At 40.5% G+C, this 13,037-nt stretch overlaps 2 non-coding genes across 2 annotated transcripts; one reads left to right on the forward strand and one right to left on the reverse strand.

Annotated features, from left to right (window-relative positions):
- Nucleotides 1-207: 207 nt before the first annotated feature.
- On the reverse strand, nt 208-282 carry Trnas-uga (transfer RNA serine (anticodon UGA)). The gene has a single exon. It is a non-coding gene; the product is annotated as a tRNA-Ser (tRNA).
- Nucleotides 283-812: 530 nt separating this feature from the next.
- On the forward strand, nt 813-887 carry Trnas-uga (transfer RNA serine (anticodon UGA)). The gene has a single exon. It is a non-coding gene; the product is annotated as a tRNA-Ser (tRNA).
- Nucleotides 888-13,037: the final 12,150 nt, after the last annotated feature.

The raw sequence follows: 13,037 nt of genomic DNA on the forward strand, positions 1-13,037 counted from the left end.
AAGGTAAATAGTGCAGCAAATCCACTACATGAAACTTTAACAGTTGTATACCAAAATGCGCAGGGACTAGAAAGCAAATTAGCTGAAATAGAAGTTCTATTAACTGACTATCTAAAAGACATTAACATACTATGCATAAGTGAGCACTGGGTAAAAGAAATGCAAGCGTCTAGCATAATTGAAACTTTCCTGGCAGATTAAAACTGTGTGCCCGACCGAGACTCGAACTCGGGACCTTTGCCTTTCACGGGCAAGTGCTCTACCAACTGAGCTACCGAAGCACGACTCATGCCCGGTACTCACAGCTTTACTTCTGCCAGTACCTCGTCTCCTACCTTCCAAACTTTACAGAAGCTCTCCTGCGAAACTTGCAGAACTAGCACTCCTGAAAGAAAGGATATTGCGGAGACATGGCTTAGCCACAGCCTGGGGGATGTTTCCAGAATGATATTTTCACTCTGCAGCGGAGTGTGCGCTGATATGAAACTTTCCTGGCAGATTAAAACTGTGTGCCCGACCGAGACTCGAACTCGGGACCTTTGCCTTTCGCGGGCAAGGTCCCAAGTTCGAGTCTCGGTTGGGCACACAGTTTTAATCTGCCAGGAAAGTTTCATATCAGCGCACACTCCGCTGCAGAGTGAAAATATCATTCTGGAAACATCCCCCAGGCTGTGGCTAAGCCATGTCTCCGCAATATCCTTTCTTTCAGGAGTGCTAGTTCTGCAAGTTTCGCAGGAGAGCTTCTGTAAAGTTTGGAAGGTAGGAGACGAGGTACTGGCAGAAGTAAAGCTGTGAGTACCGGGTGTGAGTCGTGCTTCGGTAGCTCAGTTGGTAGAGCACTTGCCCGTGAAAGGCAAAGGTCCCGAGTTCGAGTCTCGGTCGGGCACACAGTTTTAATCTGCCAGGAAAGTTTCAATTATGCTAGACGCTTGCATTTCTTTTACCCAGTGCTCACTTATGCATAGTATGTTAATGTCTTTTAGATAGTCAGTTAATAGAACTTCTATTTCAGCTAATTTGCTTTCTAGTCCCTGCGCATTTTGGTATACAACTGTTAAAGTTTCATGTAGTGGATTTGCTGCACTATTTACCTTTGTACTTTCTTGTTGCTGACACTGTGAAGATTCTGCCTTTTCTTCTTCTTCAAATTGTGAAGATCCCATAAAAAATAGTCACTATGCACAGCAGCTCTTCTTATCCTGAGGCTCTTCCTTTGAGATGTCTGCAGAGCATCTGAAGTGTTTGTGGATCTAGTAGAATGGTTCTTGGGTATTGGTGTGGTTGCAGTCCTAGTTACAGGTGAGCATGAGGCATTAAGTGTGTCATATGTGCTGACAGCTTCATCCTTGGAGGTTTCAGGTGCACATGAGTTTACACTAGGTTTGTAGTCTTTCTCATCTGAAGAAATTGTTTCCTCTTCAACTCTGCTGGATGTTCCTTACATTTTTGCTGGTACCCCATGTTCTACCACTCCTTCAGATACTGGTACCGGTATGTTATATATCTCTCTCATCTTAGATGTTTACTTGCAAATTTCCATTTGCTCTATGGTGAGGATACCAGGCAGTTTGTGTTGATCATTGAGATTATTTATTGTTTTCATAATTTGAGCACAGACATGCAGTTGTCCTGCTCTATTTAGAAGATTTCCACTGTTTATGAAATGTTGTTTTCTGAAATCTAGCTGGACAAATGTTGAATTTGGGTAGCACTTTGTTATTTTGTGAAGCAGTGTGTTAGTTTTTTTGATTTCTTCGTTAACACGAGATTCCTTTAAAAAATCGCATGGAATGCTGGTTACCATCACATGTACATTTTTGAGCTTTCCGAGTGTCTCTCTTAGTGCTCGTCTTGCTGATAACACATCATTGCAGCGGACGTCTACTCCGCCCCCTAGGATTAGAACACAATCATTTTTCTTTATCTTGATACTCAGATTTTCGCAGTTATTGACGATCTCTTTCAGTGGAGCATCAGGTTTTTTTACGATAGTAACACTGCATCCTGAGTTATATAGGGTTTCTGCCAGTCTTTTTCCAAGTCTGTCAGCAAGTATATATACAGTAAAAGCATTATTTTTTGTGCTCAATTCTTCTGAAGTTTTGCAGTCAATTATATGATCTTCTTTCTTTTCACAGTCTTTATGTATTATATTATTAACAGATTTTAACGTTTTGAGCACATTATGGACTGAGTTGCTAAGTTTTCGCTCGAGGTTTTTGTTAACAGTTGCTTGTATGTTAAGTGTAATGAACTTTTCGGAGGCTTGGTTACTTTCAGTTCTCACGACACTTACTTCTTCCACTCTCTCACCACAAGATTTTATTTCATCACATATTTCCAGAGCGCTGTATCTGTTTTGTACAGCGATCTTTTTAGTTGCTTTTAGTTCGTATTTTTTAAAATTTACACTCGTTTTAGGAAGAATAGATGTGCTGTAGATTTCGGAGTTTGTGTTAAGTGATGATACTCCATTCAATTCACATTCACGAAGCTTTGCTTTTAGGACTTTTATTGTTTTTTTAGCACTTTGTAATTCGTACAACACACTTGGTAACACATTAATTTCACGTCTGGTAGCGTGATGAGTGTTTTAATCTGCCAGGAAAGTTTCATATCAGCGCACACTCCGCTGCAGAGTGAAAATATCATTCTGGTCTAGCATAATTATTCCAAATTTTGAAATGATTAGCAAATTTTGTAGAATCAACCATAAAGGGGGTGGGACATGTATTTACGTTAGGACAGGGGTAGAATCAAAATAAATTAAATTTAAACTGAAATGCATAGAAAAAGATTTTGAAAACAGTAAATGTGAGCTAACCAAATTAAAAATTACTATTGTGTGTTTGTACCGATCACCATTGGGCAACTTTGCCATTTTTATGGAAAACCTTGAGGGACTACTGAATGAACTTAAACGTAATGTAATTGTTCTTGGTGATTTTAATGTTAACTTTAAAAATGATTGTAGAAAACAACAGCAACTGTGCAATCTGTTTTTGTGTCATAATATGATGGCAACTGTAAATGAAGTTACCAGATGCGGAAATATGTCTGAAACTATAATAGATCAAGTATTTATAAACAAGGACAAGTGTGAATATAACACTGAAGTAATTGACACTGGTTTCTCAGATCACAAGGGTATCAGATTGAGTTTAAATGTCACATCTTACAAGGACCCTGTTATCAATAACAGTTACAGAGAAAGGAGATTTATAAATGATGGCAGCATAAGAATTTTTAATTACATTCTGGAAAATAACAACTGGGGTAGTGAATCAAGTGGTGATGTCAACACAAAGTTTGACTCTTTCCTTGAAAGCTACAAACACTGCTTCGATGTTGCCTTTCCTATAAAAAGAGTCAAAACTAAACATAAAACTAAAACATGGGTTACACTCTCAGAAAGTTAAATAAATCAGCCAGGAAGAATGTAGCACTGAAAGCACATGTGAAATGTTATAGAAGCCTGTACAAGAAAGTAATAATTGCAGCTAAGAAGCTTGATAATGATTCACATATTGAGAAAGGTAACAACAAAATGAAGTCAGCTTGGGAGGTAATAAATAAAAATGTAGGTAGACACAAAAGAAAAGATAACAGCTTTGTCATTAAAAGCGGGGGGGGGGGGGGGGGGGGGGGGGGGTAAAACTGTTAAGGACCCACTTCAGATGGCCAACATATTTAACAAACATTTCACAAATATAGCCATAAATTTAATTAAAACTAAATGCAATACCAATAACAAGGTAAAAATCCCCATGAATGACATGACAATGTTCCTTTATCCAGTAACTGAATCAGAGGTACTAAATGCTATAAATAAGATAAGAAATAAAATGTCATGTGGGTGTGATGGGATTCCTGATAGCCATTAAGCAAAGTGCAAGAAACATAGCCTCACATCTCACTGAAATTATAAATGAATCTTTTAAGACAGGGGTGTTTCCATCAAAACTTAAAATGTCAACTATAAAGCCACTTTACAAGAACGGTGATAAATATGATGTTAGTAACTTTAGGCCTTTATCAATGTTGTCAGGTTTCTGAAAAATAGTAGAAAGGATAATGTATCACAGACTATACAAATTTCTTATTAAGAATAGAATATTGGTTAATGCACAAAATGGTTTCCATAAAAATAAATCAACTGAAACAGCTATCTTCAATTTTTTGCAAACTTGTTCTAAATTCCATAAATAGAAAGGAATTAAATTGTGGATTGTTTTTAGACTTATCAAAGGCCTTTGATGTCATCAACCATAAGTTACTGCTTAGGAAGTTATATGCCTATGGGATATGTGGAGTTGCCCACAAATGGTTTGAATCATATCTGTCAGACAGGTATCAGAAGGTGGAGATAAGCCATGCAGATAGGACATATTCATCAAGATTCGAGAGAGTTTTGTACGGAGTACCCCAGGGATCTGTATTAGGGTGATTACTGTTTTTAATATTTATCAATGACCTACCAAGTCAACTATCTGAAGCAGAGGCAGTACTGTTTGCTGACGATACAAGTTTGTTTTTTAAAGCAAATAGTGAAGCTGACTTACAGGAAAAAGTCACATTAGCAACAGACGAAGCAGACAGATGGTTTAATGAAAACAGACTCATTGTGAATGCCAAAAAAACAACGTGGATCAACTTCAGACATATTACAAATAAACAAAAACTAACCCTACAGTAGAACTGGGTAAGTGTAAGGTTGCACAAGCATGATACACTAAATTCTTGGGAGTATGGTTTGATGAACACTTAAGATGGGAAAAGCATGTAATATCGTTGAACAAAAAATTAAGTCAAACGTTGTATACTTAGAATGCTTAAAAGCTCATGTAATATTAAAATAGTGTTATGTGTTTATTTCTCATTCATGCACAGTTTATTAAGATACGGTGTACAGTTTTGGGGAAACAACAGTCTAACAAAATATTCATTTAGACTACAAAAGAAGGCAGTCAGAATAATAAAAGGTATAGAATATAGAGACTCTTGTAGGCATGCTTTCAAAGAATTAAAAATCATGACACTACCATCCTTATACATATATGAAAGCATATGTTTCTTAAAAGAACACGAGGGATTTTCTACATTAAACAGAGAATTTCACAACTACGAAATGAGGAATAGGAATGATTTCCACAGAGAAATTCATAAAACAGCTATGCATCACAAAAGTGTACTATACCAACCCAAAATCCTCTACAGTGTTCTCCCCAAAGAACTAAAAATAATACCAAAACTGCACATATTTAAAAGAGAATTAAAAAATATGTTATTGAGCAATAGTTTTTAAAGTTTTGAAGAGTTTATGTATCATTGACAATAAAAGTGCAGTTAATATTTCCCTGACATAATAAATATGTGTAATTGCTCACATTTAAATACTTGCTGTTTCTATGAAAGTGTGAAACAGTGTCAATGTAAGAATGGAAATAATCTTTGATGTGAGAATCACTAGCTTTTTTTGTATGTTGTTATCCTGCTTGTATATTTTTATGTTAATGTTCTTATAGTTCTATTAAAATTGTAATGTCTAAGTGACAAGTAAATTCAATTATAAATTCTCATGTACATGTATTTTAAATTGTAATGTTTATTGACAAGTCCTATGTCATGTTGATGATGTACTACAAGGACGCAAATAAATTGAATTGAATTGAATTGAATTCATTGCATGTGACATTTTGTGTTCAGTGAACTCCGCAGTGCCCAAGTGCCCACTACGCACAGTGCCTCTAATAATAGTAGCTCATGCACCAAGACCACACCCACTATGCAGGCAGCCACCCCACTTGGTGATAAACATTCCCCCTCTCCCGTGAGCCAGCCAAGCAACTCGGCAGCCATCGCTGTCCCTTGCGCGACGCCAGTGCCTCTCTCACCCACGCCGATTACCCAAGCCAAAGTTAACAACAGACAGTTGCTGTGCACCGCACTCCGCTCGGTGCTGGGTGCGCAGCTGACCCCTACAAACAAGCACACGCCGCACTCGCCTAATAGGCATGTGGCTTTCGTGCTGCCTTTTCCCACTCGCGCTAACGGCTACACCTCATCGTGCCCCACTCATCCCAAAACTCCACGTCAGAACGTTACTCAGCCTCGTGTGCAGTTCTCAGTCTCTTCTGTCACTGACAGAACGACACACAAGATAATTACCACTGCTGACCCTCCTATTAGACGCCTCAACCCCATTAAGTTGCACATGGCCTGGCAGCAAATTAACAAACTTCTGGAGGCAGGCATTCTATAGCCATCGGACAGCAATTGGTCTTCACCAATTCACCTCATCACCAATGATAGCAGTTCTTTTCGAATGTGTGGTGATTACAGACGTTTAAATGGTTGCACTGTCATGGAAAATTACCTCATGCCAAACATAAACAATTTCACTCATACGTTATCGGGCCCCACAATCTTCAGTTCGATTGACTGCAAACGTGCTTATCACAGATCCCCGTAGCGCCGGAAGACATTCCAAAGACTGCAATCATCACGCCGCTTGGTTTTTTCCAGTACAACTTCATGCCATTCAGTTTAAAGAATGCGGCACAAACGTGGCTATGTTTCATTGACTCAATTTTACGACGATTCGAGTTCTGCTTCGCATACCTGGATGACATATTCACTTTCAGCAAATCGACTGAAGATCATGAAGATCATTTATCCCAGGTCCTGCAGACTTTGGCATCCAATGGTGTCGAGCTCAACAAAGAAAAACTCCAATTGCGTCAGTCTTCCATGACATTTCTGCGTTACACTGTCTCCGCAGACAGAATGCACCATCCCAAATCCCACGTGCAAGCTATCACATCATTGCTACCCCCAGCTACATACAAAGAACTCAGACGTTTCCTAGGTACTATAAATTACTACTGCCATCATCTACCTTCTGCCACCACCATGCAGGCCCTGCTGACGGACTCACTCTCCAGCAAACAAACTTTGGGCGTTAAACCAGTCCGTTGGACTGAACCCATTCTAGAGGCTTTCAGGGCTCTTAAAACAGCTTTGGCTCACGCAGTCATACTCGCCCACCCTGATCCGCCTACCGATTTGCTCATCACTATGAACGCCAGTGACATCGTGGTTGGGACAGTATTACAACAGAGCAAAGGCGACAGAGTTTCACCACTTCATTTCTTCTCCAAAAAACTTTCTACAGCACAGAAGAAATATTCCGCTTTTGATAGATAGCTTCTGGCTCTGCACGGGGCTGTCAAACATTTCCGCAATGACATCGAGGGCTGTCTTCATTCTTACTGATCACAAACCGCTGGCGGGCGCCTTCTGCAACCCGCCAGAGGATCCTCCCCCCTGACATTTCCGCCACTTCCACCTGGTTTCTCAATTTACTACAGACATATGCTACATCAAAGGCATGGAGAACATCCCCTCTGATTTCCTCTCACAGATCAATGCCGTTTCAAGCGTCATCAATTTATCCGACCTCACCACTCTACAGGCTATGGACGAGGACACTCAGGTTCTGCTCACAGACCCGCAGTCTTTGCTTATGTTTACCAAGACTAAGATCCCTGGCATTTTGGATGAAGTGTGGTTCAACTCTTCTACAGGCATTCTGCACCCACGCTGCACCAACAGGTTTTTGACACCTTGCATAATCTCGCCCACCCCGGCGTCTGAGCCACCACTCGCCTTGTCACCGAGCGCTTTGTGTGAAAAGATGTGAAATGGGACTGTTAAACATGGGCACACAGCTGCATTTCCTGTCTACAAAACAAAATAGGATGTCACACCTCTCCACCACTCGGCAAGTTTGACATCCCTAAGGGATGTTTCCGACATCTACATATCAACCTTATCAGTCCCCTGCCTCTGTCAGAGGGCCACAGATATATCCTGTCCACAATAGACCGAATGTCTCGTTGGGTGGAGGCCGTCCCCTTACCCAACATCACAGCAGGAACTGTGTCCAAAGAATTCGTTTCTGCTTGGATCACTAGGTTTGGCTGTCCGTCCACCATCACAACCGACCAGGGTCAACAGTTAGAATCTGCACTTTTTATGATTCTCTGTAATCTTTGTAGTATTAAAAAGGTCCATACGACAGCTTAACAGCCGCAAAGCAATGGGTTGGTGGAACGATGGCACCGCACCCTTAAAACTGCACTCAGGTGCCACGACTGTCTCTGGTCCGAGGCACTTCCTTGGGTGTTGTTGAGCCTATGTTCTACATTTAAACATGATTTACATGAGACGATTTCTGAATTCCTTTTTGGTGAAAACCTGGTTTTACCTGGGGAACTAATTCTCCCCCAAGATCCCAGGGATTCCCCCTCCTTTATCGGAAGGATGCGTGCACACCTTAGAAACACCTGGCTACACCCACCTGTCAGCTATTCCCCACCTGACACTTATGTGCTGACCACACTCAGCCCTTGCTCACACATCATGCTCAGGGATGACTCTGTCAGACAACCCTTACAACCCCCTTACCTCAGCCCCTTCGAAATACTTCGGAGGGGCGAGACGACGTCAACATTATAGTAAAAGATCACCCGCAAACTTTTTCTCTACACAGGCTCAAGCCTGCCTTTGTAGACTCTGACACCCCTCTGCTGTCCCAGTTGGACTGACCGAGCACATGTTCTTTTGACGAACCCGCTAACGAGTCCTTTCAATGTACAGTTCAGGTTTTCGCCATCCAATGATTCACCACCACAGTTCACGGGTTCCTCAGGCATGTCATCATCATCCCCATTCACAGGTTTTGAAGACATTTCAGGTACTAGAGATGCAGACGCCCCGTCCTTTGTTTCGCGCTGCAACGAACCACCTGACTGCATCGACGACGTCTCGATTATGGTGTTAGATAAATAATCATTTGCTTGTACTGCTCACTGAAAGCACAGACCCAACCCTCACTGAGGAACTCAACACCATGATAGTGCACAGCTTGTCCCTCCCACAAGAGTGCGACCTGTCATGTGTTCGAGCTTTCATTTCTTTGGATGGCTCAGTATGGATTTGGGGAAGGCACGCCCATACGCCAACTCCTCTCCCATACCGCTACTCCTAAATTGGCCGACGCATCATTTCGCCACACTGGTTTTCGGATTACGAGTTGGACTGGCAGCTACCGCACCACCTTTGCAGACTGACTCGATGGAGATGGAGTTTCCAGTTGTGTGCCTGCCGCCTCGCACCACTCACGCCAATGCTGACACCCACACGACCCCCCCTCAGGGCTAGGCTGTACACCGTACTGCGCGGGGGGGGGGGGGGGGGGGGGGGGGGTTCTGTGTGGCGTAGATAAGTCACATTGATCACACAAATTACAATCTTTGGAATGTTAAATGCTCTGACAAGCCACCATGTTTAATCCAGTCTGCCTTTGTAATTCATGCAGTGTCCATGTGTATCAGCCTATGGTAAACTATATGTGTGTGCAGGGTGTTACAAAAAGGTACGGCCAAACTTTCAGGAAACATTCCTCACACACAAAGAAAGAAAATATGTTATGTGAACATGTGTCCGGAAACGCTTACTTTCCATGTTAGAGCTCATTTTATTACTTCTCTTCAAATCACATTAATCATGGAATGGAAACACAGCAACAGAACGTACCAGCGTGACTTCAAACACTTTGTTACAGGAAATGTTCAAAATGTCCTCCATTAGCGAGGATACATGCATCCACCCTCTGTTGCATGGAATCCCTGATGTGCTGATGCAGCCCTGGAGAATGGCGTATTGTATCACAGCCATCCACAATATGATGCGTAGACAAAAGCTTTCAAATGCCCCCATAAATGAAAGTCAAGAGGGTTGAGGTCAGGAGAGCGTGGAGGCCATGGAATTGGTCCACCTCTACCAATCCATCGGTCACTGAGTCTGTTGTTGAAAAGCGTATGAAAACTTTGACTGAAATGTGCAGGAGCTCCATCGTGCATGAACCACATGTTGTGTCATACTTGTAAAGGCACATGTTCTAGCAGCACAGGTAGAATATCCTGTATGAAATCATGATAACGTGCTCCATTGGGGCCCAATCAAAACATCACCAACAATGCCTGCCCAAACGTTCACAGAAAATCTGTGTTGATGATGTGATTGCGCAATTGTGTGCGGATTCTCGTCAGCCCACACATGTTGATTGTGAAAATTTACAATTTGATCACATTGGAATGAAGCCTAATCTGTAAAGAGAACATTTGCACTGAAGTGAGGATTGACACATTGTTGGATGAACCATTCGCAGAAGTGTACCCGTGGAGGCCAATCAGCTGCTGATAGTGGCTGCACATGCTGTACATGGTACGGAAACAACTGGCTCTCCCGTGGCACTCTCCATACAGTGACGTGGTCAACGTTACCTTGTACAGCAGCAACGTCTCTGACGCTGACATTAGGGTTATCGTCAACTTCACGAAGGATTGCCTCGTCCATTGCAGGTGTCCTCGTCGTTCTAGGTCTTCCCCAGTCGCGAGTCATAGCCTGGAATGTTATGTGCTCCCTCAGATGCCGATCAATTGCTTCGAACATCTTCCTGTCTGGACACCTTCATTCTGGAAATCTGTCTCGATACAAACTTACCACACCACGGCTATTGCCCCGTGCTAATCCATACATCAAATGGGCATCTGCCAACTCCGCATTTGTAAACATTGCACTGACTGCAAAACCACGTCCGTGATGAACACTAACCTGTTGATGCTACGTACTGATGTGCTTGATGCTAGTACTGTAGAGCAATGAGTCGCATGTCAACACAAGCACCAAAGTCAACATTACCTTCCTTCAATTGGGCCAACTGGCGGGGAATCGGGGAAGTACAGTACATACTGACAAAACTAAAATGAGCTCTAACATGGAAATTAAGCGTTTCTGGACTCATGTCCACATAACATCTTTTCTTTATTTGTGTGCGAGGAATGTTTCCTGAAAGTTTGGCGGTGCCTTTTTGTAACACCCTGTATAGAAAACTTGGGAACTGTTTATTACGTATATTACAAGCAGTATCCAGAATCCCATAGGACTATTGAGATCATCCCAAAGTACTTTACTCATTTTACTTGGGTCTGCAATAAATTGTTAGTCAGAGACCTGTTTTGCATTGCTTATCACCTAATTGAGGACTTTTTTTATGCTTTTCCAAGTATCTCTGAAGTTTGGATCACTGTTTGTCTTACTTTCTTTGTTAAGTTTATATATATATATATATATATATATATATATATATATATATATATATATATATATATATATATATATATAAAGATGATGTGACTTACCAAACGAAAGTGCTGGCACGTCGATAGACACACAAACAAATACAAACATACACACAAAATTCAAGCTTTCGCAACAAACTGTTGCCTCATCAGGAAAGAGGGAAGGAGAGGGAAAGACGAAAGGATGTGGGTTTTAAGGGAGAGGGTAAGGAGTCGTTCCAGTCCCGGGAGCGGAAAGACTTACCTTAGGGGGAAAAAAGGACAGGTATACACTCGCACACACACACATATCCATCCACACATATACAGACACAAGCAGACATATTTAAAGACAAAGAGTTTTTTTTTTTTTTTTTTTTTTTTTTTTTTTTTTTTTTTTTTTTTTTCAAAAGGTAATTATTTCCTTGGTGAACCATCCTTTGTATCCATTGCTCCTCGGTAATTTTTCCATTTTTTCCATATATTTTGTGTGAGGAAAGGCAATGTTAAACTAACAGCACAGATTATCAACAAATAATTTTGTTTTCTTTTCAGTCACATCCCATGATAAATATTTTCCTATGTCTTGTGCTATAGCAGGTGCTTAATTGACATTGAGCTTTTTGTATCTTTAATATCTCTTCTGAATGTGATTGTTGGTAATGAAGGTTTGTCTGTACTCATTTGTTTAAGCTAAAGTAAGAGAAAGCCCATTGGGTAAGTTGTGTAACTTGAATACAAGTTTAGAAATAATGTTTATGAATATAGCATCTACTGAACTACAAGTGTGGGTGTCAATCTTGTAGGCAAATTTATGGTATCAGACACAGAAAATGTATTCAGTAGGTTGCTTAAGTTAGTTGATTCACGTGACTTAATGGCAAAGCTTACATTGAAATACCCACATAATTCCTTTGCTTTTAGTCATGTAGATGTTCGTAACTTCCTCCATCTTCTCATGAAAAATTGACAGATTACCATCTAGTGCCCTGTAAATGCAGACAATGATTTGTTTTTGTTGACTGATCTTAGGAATGCAGTGCTCAAAATGTTTCTCAATATTTAAGCTGCCAATTTTTCCAATTTCACAGAACATGGTACCTTCTGTGACTTAATATCAATGATTTCCCACAACATATCAGCCACGGAGAGAAGATATTGTTTGCTGACGACAGCAAAATAGTAATTGCCAGTAAGACACCAGCACAAATGCTGGAAAATTCTACTGAAGTGCTGAGGAAAACAAAGTAGCTCTCAACATAAAGAAAACAAATACAATATGCTTTATAATAAACAGAAAACAGAGTTCCTTAAATTTAAAACTAAATAACATCTCCATAGATCTACAACAAAATTCTTAGGGTTGCACATTGACAGCCAAATGAAGTGGAAAGAACATGCTATGAAACTCTTGAAAAAGATATCCATTACATGTCATGCACTTAGAGTCCTTGTATCCGTATGCAGTAATGAATGTTTGAGAACTGTATACTTTAGTTATGTTCATTCAGTAATCGGTTATGGTATTATTTTCTGGGGAAACAGTGCTCAGAATTTACAAACAGTATTTAAAATGCAAAAGAGAGCAGTAAGAATTATAAAGTAAAGCAGTAAGTGGGCCCATTGCAAAGAACTTTTCAAAATTTTAGAAATTCTAACTGTTCCTTTATATTCTAACTGTTCCTTTAATTCCAAACCATAGTGTACATCAAGAAAAATATAGAAAATTATAGCACAAATAGCAGTTTTCATAACTATAGTACAAGAACAAATCACTGTCTTCACCTAGACAGGAAGAATAAACATAAGGCTCAAAATAGCTTCTTGTATGAAGTTGTAAAACTGTATAAT

The sequence above is a fragment of the Schistocerca nitens genome, chromosome 3 (genome assembly GCF_023898315.1).
Source record: "Schistocerca nitens isolate TAMUIC-IGC-003100 chromosome 3, iqSchNite1.1, whole genome shotgun sequence".
In the NCBI taxonomy this organism is placed as follows: Eukaryota; Metazoa; Arthropoda; class Insecta; order Orthoptera; family Acrididae; genus Schistocerca; species Schistocerca nitens.